General features: G+C 52.8%; 1 long non-coding RNA gene across 1 annotated transcript in view; it reads right to left on the bottom strand.

Moving 5' to 3' along the window:
• LOC110255902 (uncharacterized) overlaps positions 1 to 23,202 on the bottom strand; it is a 156,642-nt gene that overhangs the window by 58,655 nt on the left and 74,785 nt on the right. The window contains exon 3 of the long non-coding RNA XR_014821353.1: positions 98 to 153. This is a non-coding gene — a long non-coding RNA (uncharacterized LOC110255902). The remainder of the gene's footprint in view (positions 1 to 97; positions 154 to 23,202) is intronic.

Below are 23,202 nucleotides of genomic sequence, written 5' to 3'. Positions count from 1 at the left end.
CAGCCAACCAGCAGCCAGGAGCTCGTTTAACGGGGAAATAGGATGAGATACAGGGCATTGGGCCATGGTGGCTGAAAATGCCACAGATGCCACTTACCTGGTCGTGAGATCTTGGGAAAGCGTCTTTGCCTCTCTGACCCTTGGTTTCATCATCTGAAAAATGAAACGAAATAAAACTCACCGGACAGGGCACAAAGTAAGGGTTCAATATGATTTTATTGAATCCTCACAAAAACCTTCATCTAGCACCAGTCCATCTGCAGATGGAAACCAAGACACAGGAAGGTTAAGTCACTTGCCCCGAGGTCACACAGCTGGAATGTGATAGAGTCAGGATTTTTTTTTTTTTCCTCCTCTTAGGGCTACACCTGCAGCATATGGAATTTCTTGGGCTAGGGGTAGTATCAGGGCTGCAGCTGCTGGTCTACACCACAGCCACAACAACACATGATCTGAGCTGCATCTGCGACCTACACTGCAGCTTGGGGCAATGCCGGATCCACTGATTGAGGTCAGGGATCAAACCCACGTCCTCATGGATACTAGTCAGGTTCTTAGCCACAGCTCCCAGAGCCAGGATTTGAACTCAGACTATCTGACCCCTGAGTCCACAATCTCAACCTCTGCCCTGTTGAGGAGTAATATTAATCATAACAGAGGCACGGAGGACTTGCGGGACTCCAGGCTGCAGGCCAACCCTTTCACCTGGCTTACCAGGTATATCGTCTAGGCAACCTCCCTACTCAGAAAAGAGAAGGGACCCGCCTGGGGACTCCCAACTCCCATCTCACACTCTTTTGGCCAGGACTTGGGGAGATCTTAAAGCCCAGCTTTGTCATGGGCCCTGGGGGAGCTGCTGCCCCCAATGTGCCCCCAGGCATCCTGTGCTGGGGACAGACACAAGCCCATCTGTCCCAAGACTTGGGTGCCCAGATCCTGTAGGCTGGCCTCCACCTCCCCCCACGCCCCAGCCTCTTCTGGTGCCATCTGGAGGGTGGCAAGGTGCCCACCCCCAGGGTGTGGGTGCCAGGGGCCAAGAGGGGAGCAGCTGGGAGGCTGGACTGACCCCTAGAGCAGCAGCCCCGCCTCGGGGCTCTGTCTGGGGTGCTGCAGCTGGGTCACTGTCCCTTCTGACCTCTGGGAGACAGTAAAGGTCTTCTTCCACCTTCCCAGCCATGCCAGCTAGCCCTGAACCAGTTCAAATTTTTTGCCACTGGGAATTCTTATCCCTGGGGACTCATCCCTGCCCTACAATTCCCTCCATTGAAGGAACTTGGGGTTCAAAAACTTCCCAAACGCCCTAACGAGAGTCCTGAGCTCCCCATACTGCCACAAGCTGAGGAACAGAAGCCCACACATCTGGGCTCTTACCACATGTCAGGCTCTGTTCTAATCCCTCATTTAGGCTTCGCCCAACTCAGTAAGGTAACTGTGATTAGTACCTGCATTTCCTAGATGGGGAAACTGAGCTACAAAGTGGCTAAATAACTGCCCAAGATCACACTACTGGCACATGGCAGAGCTGGAATTAGAACCAAAGCAATCTAAGGGTTTTGTTTTGTTTTGTTTTGTTTTGTCTTTTTGCTATTTCTTTGGGCTGCTCCTGTGGCATATGGAGGTTCCCAGGCTCGGGGTAGAATCGGAGCTGTAGCCACTGGCCTACGCCAGAGCCACAGCAACGCTGGATCCGAGCCGAGTCTGCAACCTACACCACAGCTCACGGCAACGCCGGATCGTTAACCCACTGAGCAGGGGCAGGGACCGAACCCGCAACCTCATGGTTCCTAGTCAGATTCGTTAACCACTGCACCACAACGGGAACTCCTTGTTTTGTTTTTTAAGGACCGTACCTGCGGCATATGGAAGTTTCCAGGCTAGGGGTTGAATCGGAGCTGTAGCTGCTGACCTATACCACAGCCACAGCAATGTGGGATCCGAGCCGTGTCTGTGACCTACACCACAGCTCACCAGCAATGCCGAATCCTTAATCCACTGACCGAGGCCAGGGATTGAACCCACGACTTCATGGATCCTAGCCGGTTTTGTTACCACTGAGCCATGATGGGAGGAGCTCCAGTCTAAGCTCTTCACTGATTTTGTGCTTCCCACAAGCCAGGCATTGTTCTGAGGGTTTTGTATGGGTCCGTTCATTTAATCCTCAGAAGGCTGCTATTCTCATTCCCATTTTACGGATGAGGAAACTGGGGCACCGAGAGGCTCTGGAGCTGTTGCCTCAGGGGACACAGCCAAGAAGAGGAAGTGGTGGTGGGAGGTGAACCCAGGCAGTCTGGCTGATCACAAGGATCCTGAGGGGTTAACTGTGAGAGGACGGAGGTGGGCTTGTGACTGCCCTCTCCAGTCCAGCGGCCTCCTCCCGCCTCCCCTCTCCCCCACCGTCCCATCCTCAGTGGTCACAGCCAGGGAGCCCAGGCGCAGAGCAGACAGCATCTGTGAGCCGGGCAGGCAGGCGGGCGCAGGCAGAGCCTGCACATGCTCAAGACGTCTCTTCTGTGGCCAATTAAACAAATTGCAGCAAAACAGCATTTTATTAGTATTTGCCCGTAGCAGTTTGGGGCAGCAATAAATTTCCTCCAGGCTGCAGCGCTGGAGAGGCGGGTGGAGGGTTGCGTGCGGGGAGGGCAGGGAGAGACCGGGGCCATGGATGGGGATGCCGGGAGCAGGGCGTGGGAGCGAGGGCTGGCATATTAAGTAGGGGCTGGTGGAGGAGAAGCATCAGGAACGGCCCTGGGGGCTGTTGGGTATCAGAGTGGCTGTCTTCCCACACAACCGCTCCGCTTCATCATAAACACAGTGAGTTATGAGGCGGTGTTGTGCCTTGCACACCAGGCGTGGTGCCAATGGAGCTGCCTGCCCGGGTAGGGGTGGAAGCGGAAGCCTGGTGCCTGGCTATGGGTCCCACCCAAATGCATGGCACCTGCCCTGGGCCCAGCCCTCTCCCTGGGATCTCTGGTCTGCTGAAATGGTCTCCTCACTGCTCCCCTCTTCCTCCAAATTCCATTCATTCATCCATCCATCCATTCATTCATTCAAGAAGTATTTATTAAGTGCCTGTCGTTTGCCAAGTCCTGGAGTGAACTGCCTGTAAAGCATGTCATTCTTCTGTTTAAAAAATCTTTATTAGAGTTCCCGTCGTGGCTCAGCGGTAACAAAACGGACTAGCAACCACGAGGACGTGGGTTTGATCCCTGGCCTCGCTCAGTGGGTTAAGGGTCCAGTGTTGCCGTGAGCTGTGGTGTAGATCATAGACACAGCTCGGATCCCACATTGCTGTGGCTGTGGTGCAGGCTGGCAGCTACAGCTCTGATTCAACCCCTAGCCTGAAAACTTCCATGTGCCCTGGGTGCAGCCCTAAAAAGCAATAAATAAAGAAATAAATCAATCTATCTTTATTGCTTCTCTGCTGCCTTCAGCATCAGTCCCAAGCTTCTGAGCCTCGTGCTCAAGAGGCTTCCTAAATAGACTCTGCTTCCCATTTGAGCCCCTTCTGTGGCTGCCTCGCTCCGCCTCCCTAACAATACTCAGGATAAGAGCAGCGAGCCCTTATCAAATGTGATGTGCCAGGGTTCTGGGTCCCTTGCTTTCCCTGTGCTAATGCCCGGTGTCCCCGTCACAACCCTTGGGAGTGGTGATAAAGAGACTTCCCCAAGTCTCAGTGACTCAAACAATTGAGGTTGTCTGGGAACTCCACTCATTGGAGCTACTTAGAGACTCAGACTGGTCATGCAGTCCCATCTCAAACAGCTTTGGGGGCTAGAGTGGGCCAGAAAGAAAACCGGAGAGCTCTGGAGGCCCTCCCACTGACCACAAAACATCCAGGCCGGGACATGGCACTTCTCACCATCATTGGCCTGGACTGGTCACGTGACCCCACCCAACCACAGCGTGGCGCCAGAAAATCACCCCTACCCACGCCTGTGAGGGGAGCTGGCGGTGCACTTTTAGCAGTGCGAAAAGTATGAGCATTAAATAATGCAAATAAATAGCATTCATGACTATTACAACTATTATTAGCACCTACTAACAGAGGAGGAAATGGAGGTACAGAGAGGTCAAGCAAACTGCCCCAAGTGACACAGCCAGAAGGCAGAGCAGGACTTCAAACACAGGCACTCGGCTCCACTCCAGCAATGCAGCTTCAGTTTCTCAAACCCAGCTTCCCTCACCCCTGCTTGCTTTGCTCATGCTTTGCCCCTGCCAAGGATGCCTTCCCACCACGTCTCTGCCTGACGAACTCCTACTCAACCATCAACACCCTAATGGACACCCCCTCTTCTGTCTGGTTCCGGGCAGAGGAAAGGCTCCCATCTCTGAGCCTGCATGGCATCTGTAGATGCCACCACTATGGCACAGATTGCATTGTCTGGAGCAGTTTCTGTGCCCTGCTGAGGTCACAGGGATGGGACCTTTATTTTCTTGGCTTTATTGTCCTGACATCCTTGGATCCTCACGCTGGCATTGAACTGGCCTGGGGCTGCCTGGCAGGATCGAGGGCAGTAGGCATTGAGACCTAGCTGGCACACGTAGTGAAAGCTCACCTCCCTCCCTTTCGGGAAGTTTCTGGACCTAAGCCTTCTCTTTCTTGAGATCCTAGACTAATGAGACCTGAGGCTGAAGGAAGAGAGACAAGGTGGGACTCAGGAGGTTGGGCTGGGGAGGGGATAGCAGCCCTCCCCCTCCCCCAAAGCCTTCCTGAGGGCACCAAAGGGCTGCCAGATCCTGGGACCTGCCTGCAGCCCTACCTCCTGGCTTTGGGCCCAGCTGTCGGGCTGTTCCAGTTGAGAACTCTCAGTCACAAAGGGTTTTGTTTTGTTTTGTGTTGTTTTAACATAAATTACATTCCCTTCTCTGCCTGCCTATCTCCCGGTTCGAGGGGCTAACACAGATCAAACCAGTCCTTTCCCGCCCTCCCCCCCTGAGCGTCGCTGGGCTTGGGGAGCTGAGTGCCAAGGGGCCCCCTGACCAGCCCTCCTCCCACGGCCAGGGTGGAAGGTGGACAGAGGGAGCGGTAGGTGGGTTAGAGACGTTCAGGCCAGGCCCCTGTCACTGTCAACCACAACACCTGGCCACATGGCTCTTCGCCCCCTGGACAGAGCCAGGCGCTCAGCCTGCCTTTCCTCCCTGCCGCCTCCATCTCCACCCGGCTGTCCGTTTCCTCCAGGAAGATGTCCTGATTTTTTTTAACAGCCACAAATTCGTTATTTGCGTGCCCTCCCTCCCCAAGGCCGACAGCCCAGCCCCCGACGCCCCTGGGCCGGCACCCAGTCCAGATTCAGTGAGCATGAGAATGAATGAAAACAGTTCCATTCAAGGGAGACAACTTAGCACTTTCCATGTCCTGGTAACAAAGACAGCCTGAGAACTCCCATCATCTCAGCATTAAAAGGATCTTTTTTTTTTCCTCTTTTTTCTTTTTAGGGCCGTACCCACAGCACAAAGAAGTTCCCAGCGCCAGGGGTCAAATCAGAGCTGCAGATGCCAGCCTACCCCACAGCCACAGCCACAGGGGATCCAAGCTGCATCTGCGACCTACACCTTAGCTCACGGCAACGCCGGATCCTTAACCCACTGAGCAAGGCCAGGGATCAAACCCGCATCCTCACAGAGACAACATCAGGTCCTTAAACTGCTGAGCCACAAAAGGAACTCCAGAGTGGGTTTTTTTTTTCTTCTTTTCTTTCTTTCTTTTTTTTTTTTTTTTTTTTTTTAATGATGCCAATTGTCTGGCAGTCTTGGTTCACCAGGGAGACGAAGAAACAGCCCAAGACAGCTTTCAAGCCCCCTCCCCTAAATAGCTGTGGGGAGAGCAGGGAGAAGACAAGGGCCCCCATTACTTGCATGGTCCTGCTGCAGAACCCATGGGTCCCAGGCTCTCTTCCAGGGCTCACTGACTCACAGCCCTGAAGGGGACAGCACTGTGGGGCCCCCATGGTGCTCTCTTGGGCTTCTCATGAGCCTTAAAATGTACAGTCCTGAGAGGCTGGTAAGACTGTCCCACTTGAAGAAGGTGAAACGCAGAGAGGTGAAGCAATTGGCCCAAGGTCACACAGCAGGTAAAAGGCTGAGCCGGGACTAAAACTGAATGTGTGACTGGGAGGCCCTTGTTCGCTGGGTCCCCATCCACCTTCCTGCCTGCTTTCCCATCTCTCCTCCGAGGGGCTGGAGCTGCCAGTTTCTGGGCATCACACTGTGCCACTATCCTCTCAAGATAGCCCGGCCTTGGAGTTTCCATCATGGCTCAGTGGTAATGAACCCAACTAGTATCCATGAGGACATGGGTTTGATCTCCGGCCTTGCTCAGTGGGTTAAGGATCTGGCATTGCTGTGGCTGTGGTGTAGGCTGGCAGCTGCAGCTCCGGGTCGACCCCTAGCCTGGGAACTTCCATATGCCTTGGGTGCAGCCCTGAAAAAAAAAAAAAAAAAAGCCTGGCCTTTAGAGAGCATTCCCAACCCTTTCCCCAGAGAGAAACTCTGGGAGTCTGACCCAGGCCCCATGTGGCAGGGCTCTGGCTAGCAGTTTGGGCCAGAGGTGGCAGGTTTCTCTAAAGACCCAGCTGGACGAGTCCTCCCACTGGGGCCCCAAGTCCCACCTCCCTCCTACTTTGAATAACCAGCAGGACCTGGGACCCACAAGGGGACGCCGCGTGGGGGCGGCAAAAACGCGGGTGCTGAGCAGGGGTGACTGACAGTAGCAGGCCCCTGGCAGAGGACGATGAAGATAACTGCTCTTGACAGATGAAGACGCAGCCCAGGCAAAAGCTACATCCTATTTGGCTTTTAATTTGGAGGCCCCCAGAGTGAATTGCGAAGCTCCCCGCTCTCGTCCTGACGTCCTGACGTGCAAAGTGGATCTGACTTTCAGGAAATGACCTGAAGTGAAACCACATTACTTATCAGCGAGTCTCTGGGATTCATCGCCTTCACGCTCCTGCCCCCGTCCCTGAAGGGATCTGGGCTGTGGCATGCCCCCCCCCAGCCCCTCCACCTCCCCCCCCCCCGCCGCCCCCACGCACACCTCTATCTCATCGAGGGGCAGCAGGCATGGCTGGGGTCCCTGGGCACCTCGGGGGTGGTGGGCGGAAAGCAGTGTCCAGCTCTAAACTTGGACTTGGCAGCCGCCACCAACAGTGCCATAGAAATCAGGAATCTGCAAAGGACAGACCGTGGGCTAAATCCAGCAGGCGCAACCCCATTCTCAAGAAGCCACGAGTTAAGAATGACTTTTAAAAGGTTGGGGAAAAACATGGACAGAGGAGACTTGGTGACATGGGAAAATGATACGAGACGCGGATTTCAGCATCCATAAATAAGGTATTACTGGAACACCGCCCGCTCATTTATGCGTAGTTTGTGGTTGCTTCTGAGCTGTCACAGCAGAATAGTTGTGACAGGAACAGAACGGCCCGCAGAGCTTAAAAATCTTGACTGTCTGGCCCTTTATAGACCTAAACTCTCATTTCCCCCAACAGAAAGCATTTAAAAATCAACTGGTAGTGGGGGTGGGGGGTGGCGGGAGCGGAGCCGTCCCGCAGCCCCCACCCCCCACCCCCACCGCCACCAACAATGGGCAAGATGAGGGTTAGAGTCTGCTAGGTCTTCCCACACCCCCATATCTCAGAGGGGGAAGTGCGATCACCCCGCAATCAACGCACAGGTGTCACTTTGTCGGACACTCACTCTAATCAGCCTTTGAGACAGGGAGCCGAGATAGAAAGATGACTAAGTCCTGCTTCTGCCTCTCTCACCTTCCGTGCTGGGTACTGATGGCCCGTCACGTGCAGGATTAAGTCCCAGGGGACAATGGTGAGGGCTCCTTGCCCCCACATCCAGGTGTTCACAGTCTGGGCTGGGAGGTCTAGAGAGACAAGTAAACAGAAAACCACCACGTGGTAGGTGTGGCTCCCAAAGATATGCCCCAGGGGGCGGAGGAGACAGAAGGGGTGGGGACCCCACCCAGCCTGGGGCCTGAGGGAAAGCTTCTTGGACCTGGAGGAGTAAGACTTAACCCCGGGTGAACTTGAGAATCACCAAGATGGCTTTGAAAACCCTGCCATACATGAGCCCGGCTCCGAGGTTCTGGTTCTATCCCTTTCAAGTGTGTCCTGTGCTAAGTGAAGCTAAAGCTAAGGTTTTAAAGTCTCCCGGGCCATCTGAAGGTTCATCCAGGGCTGTGGACCCTGAACTGGGATGAGCAGGGATGGCCTGGGAGACGTGGGCAGAAGGTGGCCCAGACAGGGCAGGGGACAGACACACGCTGGGATGCGCGGCACAGACGCCAGACGTGTGAACTGCCCTGGCCCGCAGATCCCGGGGCCGCTCCCCACACCACCGCCCCCCTCCCTCGTCCTTCTCCCCAGAGGAAGTACCCCCGCCCCCATCCCGATAACACCCTTATCTCTTCAGGAAAAGGGCTGATCCGATCAGACTCATTCACAAACGGAGCCCATTCCCTGGGTTCAGGAAAAAGAATGTCCTTCGGTGTTAAGATAAGGGAGGAAATGATAGTCCACACATCATTAGGTCAAATGCCCCCTCCAGCCCCCCCCACTTCCCCCAGGCCCCAAACATGCTGTGATTTAATCCCAGGGCGGAGATCTCTCCAGGCCCAGGTGAGAAAACGCTTTTTGAGACTCTCCTCGAGGCAGCCAGCCGCTGGTCCAGGTGCTGGCGTAACTTCTGCGTCTTCCAGGCCGGGCCCCGGGGGGCCCCGTCTTTGATGGCTCAGGTGACGGCCTGGCCTGCGCTCCGCGGAGGCAGGGAATAGAGTTAGCACCCACGCTCTGGGAGCCCTGACAGCCCGTTTAACAAGGTGTCCAACGTCCCATTTCCTCTGCACTTCCTCTCGCCTTAATCCTTTTATGCGAAACTCACTCAGGAGCAAGCCCTGTGAAATTGAGGCCTCTCTGTACACACGGCCTGGCCGCTCCCTGCTCTGCCCCCGGGAGCCCGGCCCCCTCCCATCCCAGGCGCCTGGGAAAAGCGGGACCGGGCCCAGGGAGGGGATCTGGGGGCCCCAGAGGGTCACCCCCAGACTCGGAGGGTGGGGAGCTCAGAGATGGCTGAGGCTCGCTGTCCCAGAGGTGGGGGCTTCTGGAGCTGCCGCTCAGGCCTGGCACTCGGGCCACTGTTTGCTCAGCCTCCCCACTCCCTGGCGCAGGGCCCCACCTGGGTTGGGGGCCCTCAGGCCCAGAGTCACAACTGGGAGAATGAAGCTCCTGGTGGCTTCAAGGAAGCCCCTGACCCTATGCCCTGACTCCCATTTCCCTTCCAAGAAAAACAAATCATTGACATTTTTGCATTAACACCCAGGGGTGGGAAATGAGAGTCCTCCAGGCCATCGGCCAGGGCACAGAGAAAAGCCAGCTCATCCTGGCGGAAGGTGGTGGAGAACATAAAATGTTACTGCTCCAGGAGAGGCGAGAGGAAAAAGGCCCAGGCCTCCACCTTCTCTGGCTCAGCTTCCCAGCCGCGGATTCAGCCTGGGTTCCACTCACTTGCCGCTGGCCACGCGCGACACTGGGCAAACATCTCAGTGTCCCCCGGGGAGAAAGGATGAGACGCCACCAACGTGGGGAGGGCACTTGGCATGCTGTCCACACGCCATCCAGGTCGGTGCTTCCAAGGCTTCCTGTTCCTCTCACCCTTTGCTTGACCAAACTTTAGTCAGGCTCCTAGACTTCCCCTAGGCCCATCTGTGCACCTTCTGGTAAAATCCAGGCTCAGCAGGAACCCTGTGGTCAGTCTGGCAAGAGCCCCGCCCCCACATCGGATCAGGTCCTCCCTCTTCCCTGCCCTCCCCTCCGGGATGTCTGAGGGCCTAGCAAGAATCCTGGTGGGTGGGTAGCTCCCCTTATCCCTGCTGTTTCCTCTGAGCCATTGCTCATCCACTGACCCCTACCTGGCGCCTTGGCTGCAAAGTCCCACTTGCTGATGCTCTATTTGGTGTGCAAATCCCACTCACTGGTGCTGTATTTGGTGTTGAGCCCCAAATCCTTGCAAAATCTCACTGCAGTGGTCCCTATGCTTACTGTGACGGTCACGAATCAAGTCTGTCTTCACAGCGTGTGATGAATGTTTTTTAACTCCTTCCAAGCCAGCTCCTGATATCCACCCCCTCTGAGGCCTGCTGGTGGCAGGGAGGTGTCAGGACCAGGTGCCTTCTCATTTTGCTCCTCGAACCTGCCTTTGCTGTAGACACAGGACAGGTGAGAGTCACACCTGGACAGTCAGCCACGATGGGAAAGGTGGCTTCGGCTTGGGGGTGTGTGGCAGGGGCAAGGGTCCCCAGGGCCCTCAGGCTGTTTGCACCCCTTTTCCTCCCTGGGACTTGGGGCCTCCTCGGGAAAGGTCTGTTCTCCTCTGCCCTAACCTCGCTGTCTGAAGTACAGCTTGAACTATTTACAATAGCCAAGACATGGAAACCACCTAAGTGTCCATTGACAGATGAATGGATAAGGAAAATATGGAATATATATATATATATATATATATATATATGCAATGGAATACTACTCAGCCATAAAAAGAACAAAATAATGCCATCAGCAGCAGCAACGGGGATGGACGTAGTGATTATCATACTTCAAAATAAGTCAGAAAGAGAAAGATATGATATCACTTGCACGGGGAATCTGAAATGTGACACAAATGACCTTATCTGGGAAAGAAACAGACTCGCAGACAGAGAGAACAGACTTGTGGTTGACAAGGGGTAGGGGGTTGGGGGAGGGAAGGATTGGGAGGTGGGGATTAGCAGATGCGAACTATTACATACACAATGGATGAACAACAAGGTCCTACTGTACGGGACAGAGAACTATAGACAATATCCTGTGATAAACCATAATGGAAAAGAATATGAAAAATAACACACACATATATATATATATTTTTTAAAATACTCCACAGCTTGTAAGGGGGTTTTGCAGCTGTGCCTTTGGCTCACCCAGGTTTCTAGGTTTGAAATGTCCTGGTGGATTGTGCTGGATTACCCACTGGATGGGTCAAGCACACGTCCAGACTACCAGCAAAACGTAGCCATCTAAATGTGGTTTGGATTACGTTTAGAATGGATAAGCAGTGCGGTCCTGCTGTACAGCACAGGGAACTATATCCAGTCACTTGTGATAGAACAGGATGGAAGATAAGATGAGAAAAAGTGTTTATATATGTAGGACGGGGTCACTTTGCTGTATAGTAGAAATTGACAGAATGATGTAAATTGACTATAATAATTTTTTTTTTTTTTGTCTTTTTCCTTTTAGGGCCACACCTGAGGCATATGGAAATTTCCAGGCTAGGGGTCGAATCAGAGCTGTAGCCGCCGGCCTATACCACAGCTCACGACAACGCCAGATCCAAGCCATGTCTGCAACCTACACCACCTACAGCTCACAGCAAAGCCGGATCCTTAACCCACTGAGTGAGGCCAGGAATCGAACCTGCGTCCTCATAGATGCTGGTCAGATTTGTTTCCACTAAACCACGATGGGAACTTCTATAATAAAAATTTTTAAAAAATAAATATGCTTTGGAGTTCCCGTCCTGTCGCAGTGGAAACGAATCCGACTGGGAACCATGAGGTTGCGGGTTCCATCCCTGGCCTTGCTCAGTGGGTTAAGGACCCGGTGTTGCCGTGAGCTGTGGTGTAGGTCAAAGATGCGGCTCGGATCTGGCATTGCCATGGCTCTGGTGTAGGCTGGCGGTACAGCTCTGATTAGACCCCTAGCCTGGGAAACTCTGTATGCTGTGGGTGTGGCTCTAAAAGGACAAAAGACTAAATAAGTAAATAAATAAGCTTTGATTTCTGCATGTATGCTGTTATTCAATAAAAGTTATTATTTAAAAATTAAAAAATATGGTTTGGGATAGAATTTAATATTCCTTAGAAGACATATAAGTAATATGGGGGAATCAGACAGTTGTTGGCCTTCTTTATACCTGCTTAGCACTGAGTTGGTGGGTTTTTAAATTACCAGAGAGGGACACTTATTTTTTAAGAGGGACACTTAATGTAGCCCTGATGCCCACCCAGCCCAGGGGCGGCCTCTCCCTTCCCCTCCCCGGGGGAGATTTGCACGGCAGCCAGCACAGGACCTTAGGGCTCCAGGCAGGTCCCCCACCTTGGGCTCTCACTTGACAAAGGAAGGGAAAGGCCCACCAGGTTTTTTTCTTTTTGAAATTAGTGTCTATTTATTTATGTAGTCTTTTTAGGGCCACACCCTTGGCATATGGAAGTTCCCAGGCTGGGGGTTGAATTGGAGTGGCAGCCACTGGCCTACACCACAGCCACACCAATGCCAGACCAGAGCTGCACCTGTGATCTACACCACAGCTCATGGCCATGCTGGATCCTTAACCCACTGAACGAGGCCAGGGATCGAACCTGCCTCCTCATGGTTACGAGTCAGATTTGTTTCCACTGTGCCACTATGGAAACTCCAGGATTTGTTTTTTTTTTTTTTTTAAGTTTTATAGAAGTATGGTTAATTTACAAGGCTGTGATAATTTCTGCTGTACAACAACAAAGTGACTCGTCATACAAATACGCTTGTCCGTTCTCTCTCAGATTTTTTTCCCACATAGACGATCACAGACACAGAATAACTGGGTAGAGTTCCCTGTGCTGTATAGCAGGTCCCCATTGGCCAAGCGTTCCATACACCTCAGGGTGCATATGCCAGTCCCAAACCCCCTCCACCCTGCAACCTGTCCCCTTTGGTAAGTTCTTCAAAGTCCGTGAGTCCGTTTCTGTTCTGCAAAGTACATCTGTGTCCTTTTTTTTTTTTTTTTTTAAGATTCCACCTATAGGTGATGGCATATGATGTTTGTCTTCCACTGTCTGACTAACTTCACTTAGTCTGATCGTTTCTAGGTCCATCCAAGGCCCACCGGCTTTAAGGCGGCCCCTTTCCCGAGCATCCCCAAGGTTCTCCCCTCCTTGAGGCCTGTCACGCCTGCCCACCCCCTACTCAGTCTTAAGGGTCACGACATCCGACCGTGTCCGTTTATAGAGGAGGAAACACAAGTCCAGAGAGTTTTCATGATTTGGCCAAAGGAGACACCCAGCATGCAAGGCGGCTCTGCCAGCCTAGGCCCTGCCTGCTGCCCTCTTGGCCCCACGACCCTCTTGGGGTTCTGAGGGGGGCCTGGCCAGCTATCAGCCAGCAGAGGCCGGGCAGAGAGCGACAGCAGCGAGCGATTCCCAGGAGCTGGAAAAAAAGCACAGACAGAGACAGACAACGGGCGAAAAAGGGGACGTGGGCTGCAAAGGGAGCCAGGGAACAGGGAAAGAGGCTAAGACGGAGAGGATCGGAGAGAGAGGAAGATGAAGCGGCCTCGGAGGAATCCTGATCTTTAAAGCTGACTGATAAAAAGCTTGTTCCAAAGACAAATTCTTTCAAACCAACAGCTCCAATGAGACTTTCCGTCATTCTCCCTATCACAGCCTGGCCCCTTCTCTCCGGGAAGAAGATGAAAGAACGTCTTCATCTCCTCTGCCTCCTATCCTCCCTCCCTCCCTCCCGGCTCTGTCTCCTCTCCCAGCACCTGCCCTAGCAGACACCCCCCCCCACTGCCCCGACCTGCACCACCCCTGCTCCTGCTCCTGCCCCCCCACCCGTTTCCACTCCCTCCCCCTAATTGTCTGCTTTTTTCTGGAGCGAGGGCACCTGCAGGACCCTCCTGTTTCCTTCTCCTCCCCTGTCCTGTTTCTTTCCCTGTCGCCACTGTCATTCCTTCTGACCTCGCCACGGGCCCTCCACCCCCTGAGCAAGGGCCCTGCCTTTCTGAAGCCGTCCCATGAGCCACTGCTTCCTGGCCGGGGAAATTGAGGCCAGGAGGGGACCCCCTCTTCTCCTCTCCTCCTCCTCGGTTCTGGCTGTCCTGGCCCCCGGACCTAAGCCAGGCCTGCTTTCGGGGTTGGGGAGTGGGGTGGGCATTCGCCCCCTGCTCTGCTTCCCCTCCCCAGCTGCGGCTCCTCACCTCCTCCCTCCGGCCTCTCCTTGTCCTCGACAGTTAGACCTGCCTGGTACCCCTCCTTGGGAACCACCTCCCAGACGGGCCCCTTCCCACCTCTCAGAGGTGGTCCAAAAATCCAGAAAAGAATTGCAGCTCTTTTTCTGGACCCATTCAGGGTCTTTCATTGGTCAAACCTCCACTTCCTTCAAAGTCTCTTCCTCTTTCTCTGGAACACACGCTCTTCATTCTTCAAGGCCCGTCTCGATGGCCACCTCCTCCGGAAAGCCCTCCTGACTCACCCAGATGCCTCTTCCAAGCTCTGTTTGCACCGTAACCCCTTTTTGGTGAGTCTATCCTTCCCAGGATTGTGATTTCCTTGAAAGCATAAGTTTACCATTTTATTTATTTACTTTTTAAACTTTGATTATTTTTTTGCTTTTTTGGGGCCACACCCACAGCATATGGAGGTTCCCAGGCTAGGGGTCCAATTGGAGCTACAGCTGCCGGCCTATGCCACAGGCAGAGCAGCGTGGGACCTGAGCCACATCTGCAACCTACACCACAGCTCACGGCAATACCAGATCCTTCACCCACTGAGGGAGGCCGGGGATCGAACCTGTGTTCTCATGGATACTAGTTGGATTTGTTTCCTCTGTGCTACAAGGGAACTCCTGTCATTTTACTTAGCAAGCACTTGTCCAGCGCCTACTGTGTGCCAGGCTGGGGATAGAATGATGATCAAAACAGACCTTCTTCCTCTCCCCCCCCCACCCCGCTGGGGCTTACACTCCATTTGGGATACAGATGTGCAAAGGAGTTATCATAAGGGGTGGTAAGCAGTGAGGCGGAGGAAAGGCAGGCGAAGAGGGTGCCTAGCCCAGCTTGCGGAGAAAAAAGCCTTCCTGGAGGAGGTAAAGGAGGTGTATTCAGGTGAAGAATGGCAGAGAGGAGTTCCTGTTGTGGCTCAGTGGGTTAAGAACCTGACTCGTCTCCATGAAGATGCAGGTTTGATCCCTGTCCTCGTTCAGTGGGTTAAGGATCTGGTATTGCTATGCCTGCGGTGTAGGCCAACAGCTGCAGCTCCAATGCAACCCCTAGCCTGGGAATTTCCACCTGCCTGCCCTAAGTGCGACCTTAAAACAGAAGCCTTTAAAAAACAAAACCCCAAACATCAGAAATCGAGAGAAGGAATGGCTCAGATGGGGACCAGAAGAGGTAGGTCCAATGGGAGCCTTTGTGAAAGCGGCAGGTGGATAGAGATGAGGGCACCAGGTCTCAATCATCATCTTTCTCCAGGGCCTTGGGCTGTGCCCAGAGCCCAGCGGAGGAGCCAGGTACCTTTCTTGACACTGCATGGAGTCCAGCTAACAACCACTAATCAAGTGTCTGCCACGTGCAGGGCCCTGGGGCTTGGGAGAGAAAATTGACATGGAGAATAATAAAAAACAAGAGCTAACATGTATGAAGTGGCTCACCCACTGTGTCCCTGGGACAGTGCCTCGTGCTTTGTAGCTGTCCTCTCGTGAATCCCTCACGCCAGCCCTGGACGGGAGGATTAGGATGATCCCCAGAGCCCAACAGGTGTGCTCTGGCACAGAGAGGTGAGGTGAATTGCCCACAGTCACCCTGGAGCCGATAGGTGAACGGCTCAATGGCAACATGCTTGCCTCTCCCTGGCAAGAAGGGATGGGCCCTGCCCCGCCTGCCGCCCGCCATCTTGCAGAACGCCGTCCCCCACCACCAGCTGTCTGCACGGGCCACCTCTGCTCCCTCGGAGCCAGCCTTTCCAAGAAACCCATGGTGTCCTCCCTCTTCTTTCTTCCCTCTGCCCCCACAGTGTGGGTACTTCCATTCCTCCCTTGCCTGGCCCCTCCCCGCAAAGAGAGAAAAAATGGAGAGAAAATGGATCTTTAAAGATACATGTATCCATCACTATTATTTACACTCTAATGTGCGTCGGAGGCTCAGCTCCAGTGGGGAACATGTAAATCAGGTGGACATGGCTCCCGAAAGCCCTAAAGAGCTTGGCTCCCCCAAATTAGAATAGAAAATGCTCTTTTAAAATGCACCTTTAATATGTAAAAGCCTGCCGACCTGGGCTCTAAATAAACCAAACTTGAACCAGATGCCAAATAGAGTAGATGAAGGACAGGTACGCAGAGGGTCCTGGGCTGGGGAATGAGGCCTAAACAGCTATTTATATTAATGCAAAGAAAGTTCAACATTCTTCCCCTTGATATATGCTGCAGTGGGAGGTGGTTTTTGTCCCACCAGCGAGAATAAAACGTACAGCTCATGATGGGCAGGGTCACATGTGCGAGATAAAAAGCTCTGGGTGTAATATATGTCCCCGCCGAGTATTCTCAGCAGACTTGGAGTTAGATCTGCAGATGACAACAAGAAAACACTTACTCAAGGTTACACTTTGCACACCAGGCTCCCCATCACAGCTCCCAGCCCTGAGGGAATGCAGCTGCCTCAGAACGGGCCCAGCAGAGCCCCATGCAGGCTCCTGGGGACAGGGGTGGGGGTGGGGGGGTGCCTTGGTGTTGAGCCAGCAGGTGGGCCCTGCTTGGGGCTGGAGGCCTCAGGGCTGCTGGGGCTCAGGTCTGGGAATGCCTGTGTGTGCCCACTGCGGGGGGGCGGGGCCGAGAAGGCACATCCTTCCCACTGGGGACACCCCTGCCCATCCACAGACTTCTTGCAGATACGCACACAGCAGCCTGGGTAGTTTGTAAAGTAGGCATCTGTGACAAGGAAGCGGGGGAGGGGTGGAAATGGGCTTTCACAGGTGTGTTCCACGGAGACCTGGCCTCTGTGTGAGTCAGCACTCACTTACTCATTCGTTAATTTCATGTAGGCCATCGTTCATTCATTCATTCAACAGAATATTATTGAGACACTGGAGGACCCTATCAGGAGGCCGTAGAAAGGCACGGTTCTGGAGGGTATGAAATGAAGAAAACAATACCCGTTCAAGGAGTCCAGCCAGGTACCATGGGTAGCTGGTGTGGGGCAGGGGTAGGCAAGCAATAAACGCTGGTGGTTGTTGGGGGCAATGTGTGGAAGGGAGAGGGGAGGCTGAAAGATGACTGAGGTGCTGTTCAAGCTGACAGTCTAGAAAGGACCAAGCACATGGACAGAAAAGCAAAAAAGCACAAGTTCAAGTGAAAGGTCTATAATACAGTAGAAGTGTGTGCAAGGTGCCAGGAGGGGTACAGTTTGAGATTGACCAGGGAAGCCTTAAAAGAAGAGATCAGACTTGACCTGGGATTAAATCAGTAGAATCTGGAGTTCCCACTGTGGCTCAGCTGGTTAAGGAACCCATGTTATCTCTGTGAGGCTGTGGGTTTGATCCCTGGCCTTGATCAGTGGGTTAAGGATTCAGTGTTGCTGTGAGCTGTGGCATAGACTGCAGATGCAGCGTGGATCCCATGTTGCCATGGCTATGGCGTAGGCCTTAGCTGCAGCTCTGATTCAACCCCTCACCTGGGAACTTCCCTACGTCACAGGTGTGGCCATAAAATTAAAAAAAAAAATCAGTAGAATCTCCTCAGGAGGAGAAGGTATGAGTGGAAAAGCATTTTAGGCAAAGGGAACAGCAGGTATAAAGAGATGTCTGTGAGAGAGCTTGATGGGCTGAGGGGATGACAGGAAGCTCAGTGTCTCTGGGCCTGAGATGTGAAGCAGGGTTGGGAATGGCAGGAAATATGGTTGGAGGGTAGGTAGGGGTCAGCTCCCTGAGGGCCTCGCGGGCCAAAATAAGTTAAATGTTTATTCTGTTGAGGATGGGGAACTTACAAATTAAAGAACTGTTTCCCCTAATTGAGGCAGGGTATGCATTTGACCCAAAAGCAACTAATCCCCCACATTGGCTCAGTGATGGGCTGGCCTGGGCAGAGATATCAGCTGGACCAGCCAGGGGCACTTTCTTGATATATATTGGTCAGGACAGGCTAAGTTACACTGTGGTAACAAACATCACCCACATCTCAGTGGCTTAACACAACAAAGATCTACTTGTCGCTCATGCCAGTTCTTTGCTGAGTCTGGGCAGCTCTCCAGAGTGGCTGCCACCTTGTGTGGTTTGGGCATTTCAGGCCAGTCTCACCACCACGGCACCCCCCTCCCCCAGCAAGTGCTTCCTAGGGGGCTGGGGAAGAAGGCACGTGGAACTGAGGACCAGCTCTTAAATTCTGCTACGCAGAAGTGACACATACGCTCATATGTCCTTGGCCCGTCTAGGTTACATAGCCTTGCCTAATCCCAGTGGGACCAGAAATACAGGCTTCCTGAGTGCCCAGAAGGGAAGCAGAACCCAAAATACCACTAAGCACAGTGATATCTGTCACACGTGGGACATATGGAAGCAAAGAGGTAGTTCTCGGTGAGAGGAGAAGCTGAGAAGAGGTTGAGAAGCAGAGGAGCCCCTGACCCCATGGTAGCTGCAAACAAGAGGTGGTCAGAGTGGTTGGCTGCTGAGTAAGGAGGTTTTTTGTTCTCGGCTTCTGGCTTGGTGTGAGCCTCAGTTGCTCTTCTGTGATATTCCTGGGGGATTCTAAGATCTCACAGAAGCCTTGTGATCTCCAGGAGTGGGGAGGAGACACCAACAGTGCAGAGGAACAGCGAAGGGGCCCAGCCAGGAGTCAGTCCTTCCCTGCCCAGAATTTCAGCAAACCTTAGAGAAGGCTTGGAGCATGCCATGGGGCCTGGGGACTTGCCATTCCAGGCTCCACATCTTTGTTTTGTTTTGTCTTTTTAGGGCTGCACCCTCGGCATATGGAAGTTCCCAGGCTAGGGGTCTAATCAGAGCTATAGCTGCTGGCTTACGCCAAAGTGACAGCAACTCGGGATCTGAGCCACATCTGCGACCTACACCACAGCTCATGGCAACGCTGGATCCTTAACCCACTGAGCAAGGCCAGGGATCAAACCCACAACCTCATGGTTCCTAGTCGGATTCGTTAACCACTGAGCCATGATGGGAACTCCTGTCTCCACATCCTTTTATTTTCTCTTTATGGCCACATCTGCTTAACCCACTGAGCAAGGCTGGGGATCAAACCTGCATCCTCGTGGATACTATGTCAGGTTCCTAACCTGCTGAGCCACAATGGAAACTCCTCCGCATCATCTTCTAGTAGATCTGGATTCATAAGTTAGAAACCTCTGGTTGACAGAAAAGGAGGCTTGGGTGGAGGAGGTAAGGGCTGGGCTGGGTTTAGAAGCGTGGAATCCAAAGACCTAATTCCCTGAAGTTTGGGTGCTGGTGGCTATAGGTTAGAAGGGCAACTATTTGGGGGGAAGAGGGGATTCTGGGTGGTGCAGGGATGGGGAGCAGAGTTGTCCACCTTCCTCGGGTCTCAGGGGATCCTGGCAGCTGAGTGAAAGATCATTGGAGACCCTTTCAGGGGTGTCTGGCCCTCCAATTTGCTGCCCATTTTCCTTTTCCTTAGAGGAGGAAGGCCCCCTTCATGCCCTCAGACACCTCGGGGTCACTTCAGTGTTTGGCGCCCAAGGAGTGTCACCGATGTCACAAATCACAGAGGTGGCAGGTCAGGCTAGATGGCCCCTGAGGCCCTTTCCAGCATGGCTGGGAATCAGGCGGAGGGGAGCTGGGTTCTGCGGGAGGGCGGGGGAGGGCAAGCGGCCCTTGTGCCCAGCGCTCCCGAGGGATCATGGGAAGGGCAAGGAGGAGCCTGGTGCTGGGGTAGGGGCTGAGGAGAGAGAAGGAAGGCAAAACAAAAAGAAGAGGAGCTTCCGTCATGGCACGGCGGAAACAAATCCGACTAGGACCATGAGGTTGCGGGTTCGATCCCTGGCCTCGCTCAGTGGGTTAAGGATCCGGCATTATTACTGTGAGCTGCAGTGTAGATTGCAGACACGGCTCGGATCTGGCATTGCTGTACCTGTGGTGTAGGCAGGCATCGATAGCTTTGATTAGACCCCTAGACTGGGAACTTCCATATACCGCGGGTGTGGCCCTAAAAGGACAAAAAAAAAAATAAATAAATAAATAAAGAAGGGAAGGGGGAAGAAAGAGGAAGAAAGCAAGCAAGAGCTGGAGTCTCACAGCACCCCTGGGCCCTGGGAGCGATGATGTTGGGGCACACCGGCTGCCTGGAGGGGAGCCCCGGCAGGCCCGCCCTCCCGCAATAAAGCAGAGCACAGTAGGCCGCTCCGAAGATCTATTGGGCCCCGCAGTGCCATTGTCTACAGAAGGAATTAAAAACAAATTGCTGAGGGCCAGCACATAATTTAAAGACTCACGGCAATTTTATGACTTGCTAATGTTCCTAATTACATGCCCGTGAAAGGCTTAATTAATTGGGGGATGTAGCAAAAAGTGGAGCCTGTGTTTGTTATCATGGTTCCACTGCATTGATTTTAGTGCCTATGGAGAATTTAGGGCCTCTTTATTTGCACAAAGAAAATGCAAGTCTCTCGAAAAAATGCACATTAAGATCAACCCCTCGCTGCTATCTAATATACTTTCCTCTACTTAACCAAAGCGCTTGTAATCATATTTTGTAAATGTTGGTGCCGTTAATTGCATTGTGAGGGAAAATAGGTTCCGCTTGGCTGCTCGTGGAGAATTTTATAAAGTTCGTTCCCTGCACCCCATTCCAGGCGCCTCTTCCCGGGGAACTTGTGGAGAAAGTGGGGACGCCCAGCCCAGGATGTTGGTGTGGCAGCCCTGAGTTGCTTTGCTCTTGGCTGTGAAACTGAGCTGTCACTGCCTCTCTGCTGCCGGGCTGATGGGGAGCAGAGGGCAGCTGGGCTGGGGTGGGACCAGGAGGGAGGGCAGTGGGCAGGGAGGAAGGCCACGTGGGGACAGTCCCTCTCAAAAGCAGTGGAACGAAAGACTGACTTCTGGCGTGGGCCCAGCACACCTTCCCTGGGAGGCCTGGGACAAGGCCCTCGGCTTCCCGAGCCTCAGTTTCCTCATCTGTGAAATGGGGGTAAGGCTCCCAACCCTCCTGACCTCATCCAGCAAGGGAAGGGAAGTGAAAGAGGCCCAGATAGGCTCGTGGTCATTGTCATTAGCTGCTGTCTCCTGTCTTCCTCCCTCAGGGGATGGCAGGAAAGTTCTCTACAGATTCGAAGCAATCTACAGATTCAAAGCGACCCCTATCAAATTTCCCATGACTTTTTTCGCAGAACCACAACAAACACTCCCAAAATTTATACGCAACCATAAAAGACCCAGAATTGCCAAAGCAAGCTAAGGAACAAAAACCAAGCAGGAGGCATAACTCTCCCAGACTTCGGGCAATATTACAAAGCTACGGTAATCAAGGCAGTGTGGTACTGGAGTTCCCGTCGTGGTGCAGTGGTTAACGAATCTGACTAGGAACCATGAGGTTTCGGGTTTGATCTCTGGCCTTTCTCAGTAGGTTAAGGATCCAGCGTTGCTGTGAGCTGTGGTGTAGGTGGCAGATATGCCTCGGATCCCGTGTTGCTGTGGCTGTGGCCTAGGCCGGCGGCTACAGCTTCAATTCGACCCCTAGCCTGGGAGCCTCTATATGCCATGGGAGCAGCCCAAGAAAATGGCAAAAAGACAGTGTGGTACTGGTACCAAAACAGACAGACAGACCAATAGAACAGAATAGAGAACCCAGAAATAAACCAGACACCTGTGGTCAATTGGTCTTCGACAGAGGAGGCAAGAATATAAAATGGGAAAAAGACTCTCTCCAGCAAGTGGTGCTGGGAAAACTGGACGGCCGCATGCAGATCAGTAAGACTGGAACACACCCTCACACCAGGCACAAAAATCAACTCAAAATGGCTTCAAGACTTAAATGTAAGACAAGACACCATCAAACTCCTAGAAAAGAACACAGGCAAAACATTCTCTGACATCAACCATATGAATGTTTTCTTAGGTGAGTCTCCCAAGGCAACAGAAATAAAAGCAAAAATAAACTCATGGGACCTAATCGAACAGACAAGTTTTGCAGGCAAAGGAAACCATAAAAATAAATAAATAAATAAATAAATAAGACAACCTATGGAATGGGAGAAAATAGTTTCAAAAAATGCAACTGACAAAGGCTTAATCTCTAAAATATACAAACAACTTACACAACTCAACGGCAAAAAAGCCAACAACCCAATGGAAAAATGGGCAAAAGACCTGAATAGACATTTCTCCAAAGAGCATATATAGATGGCCAACAAGCACATGAAAAAATGCTCATCACTAATTATTAGAGGAATGCCAATCAACACTACTATGAGGTATCACCTATACCAGTCTGAATGGTCATCATTAATAAGTCAAGAAATAACAAATGCTGGAGAGGGTGTGGAGAAAAGGGAACCCTCCTGCGCTGTTGGTGGGCATGTCAACTGGCTGTCTAGGGGAGAGGTACAGCCACCCCACTCTCTGTCTTTTAGAGGGAGAGGGGCAGAAGGGTTCAGCCAGAGAAGTGATGGGTCCTGGGAGATGGAGAGGAGGAGCAGCTCTTGTCACCTTCTCTAAGAAATTATTCCTGAACTGTCCCTCCCTCTGTGCTCCCAGAGGCTTTCCCATGGCTTGTCACTGTCTGTTAATTGCAATCCCCTGGAGGACAGAGACTGGGCCTCCCAGCATCCCCAGCAGGTAGGATGACTATGGTTACTCCAGGCACAGAGGCCATAGTAGCATTTTACTGAATGAGTGACTCAACAGATTAGGTCACTAATTTGGGCAGAGGGGCTTGGCCAGAGTGGGCGGCCCAGGCTTGGCTTTTTGTTTCTGTCTCTGTGGCTGAGTTCACTGACCCGCATGTGCTCCCCATTCCCCACTCAGCCCCATCTCACACTCTGACTCCCCACATACTGCTCCGAGGCCCCTCTCTGGGTGAGGAGAGCCTTCTTCTAGAGATGATTAGAGCCGGAATCTTAGGCTTTAACATGCACCTTGTCACCTACTTTCTCCAATAAAGTCGTCTTTTAAAAATGCAGATCAGGGGTTCCCGTCATGGCTCAGTGGTTAACAAATCTGACTAGCACCCATGAGGATGCGGGTTCAATCCCTGGCCTTGCTAAGTGGGCTAAGGACCTGGCATTGCCGTGAGCTGTGCTGTAGGTCGCAGGTGTGGCTTGGATCCTGAGTTGCTGTGGCTATGGCTGTGTTGCAGGCTGGCAACTGCAGCTCCAATTCAGCTCCTAGCCTGGAAACCTCCATAGGCCATAGGTGCAGCCCTAAAAAATAAAATAAAAAACAAAAAATAAAAA

The sequence above is a fragment of the Sus scrofa genome, chromosome 12, assembly GCF_054392235.1.
Source record: "Sus scrofa isolate SSC_HxYL_T2T_F1_AM1 chromosome 12, Sscrofa_HxYL_maternal_Yorkshire_Landrace_v2.0, whole genome shotgun sequence".
Classification (NCBI taxonomy): domain Eukaryota; kingdom Metazoa; phylum Chordata; class Mammalia; order Artiodactyla; family Suidae; genus Sus; species Sus scrofa.
The sequence above is the reverse complement of the archived record's forward strand: the minus strand, read 5'-3'. Positions and strand labels throughout refer to the sequence as shown.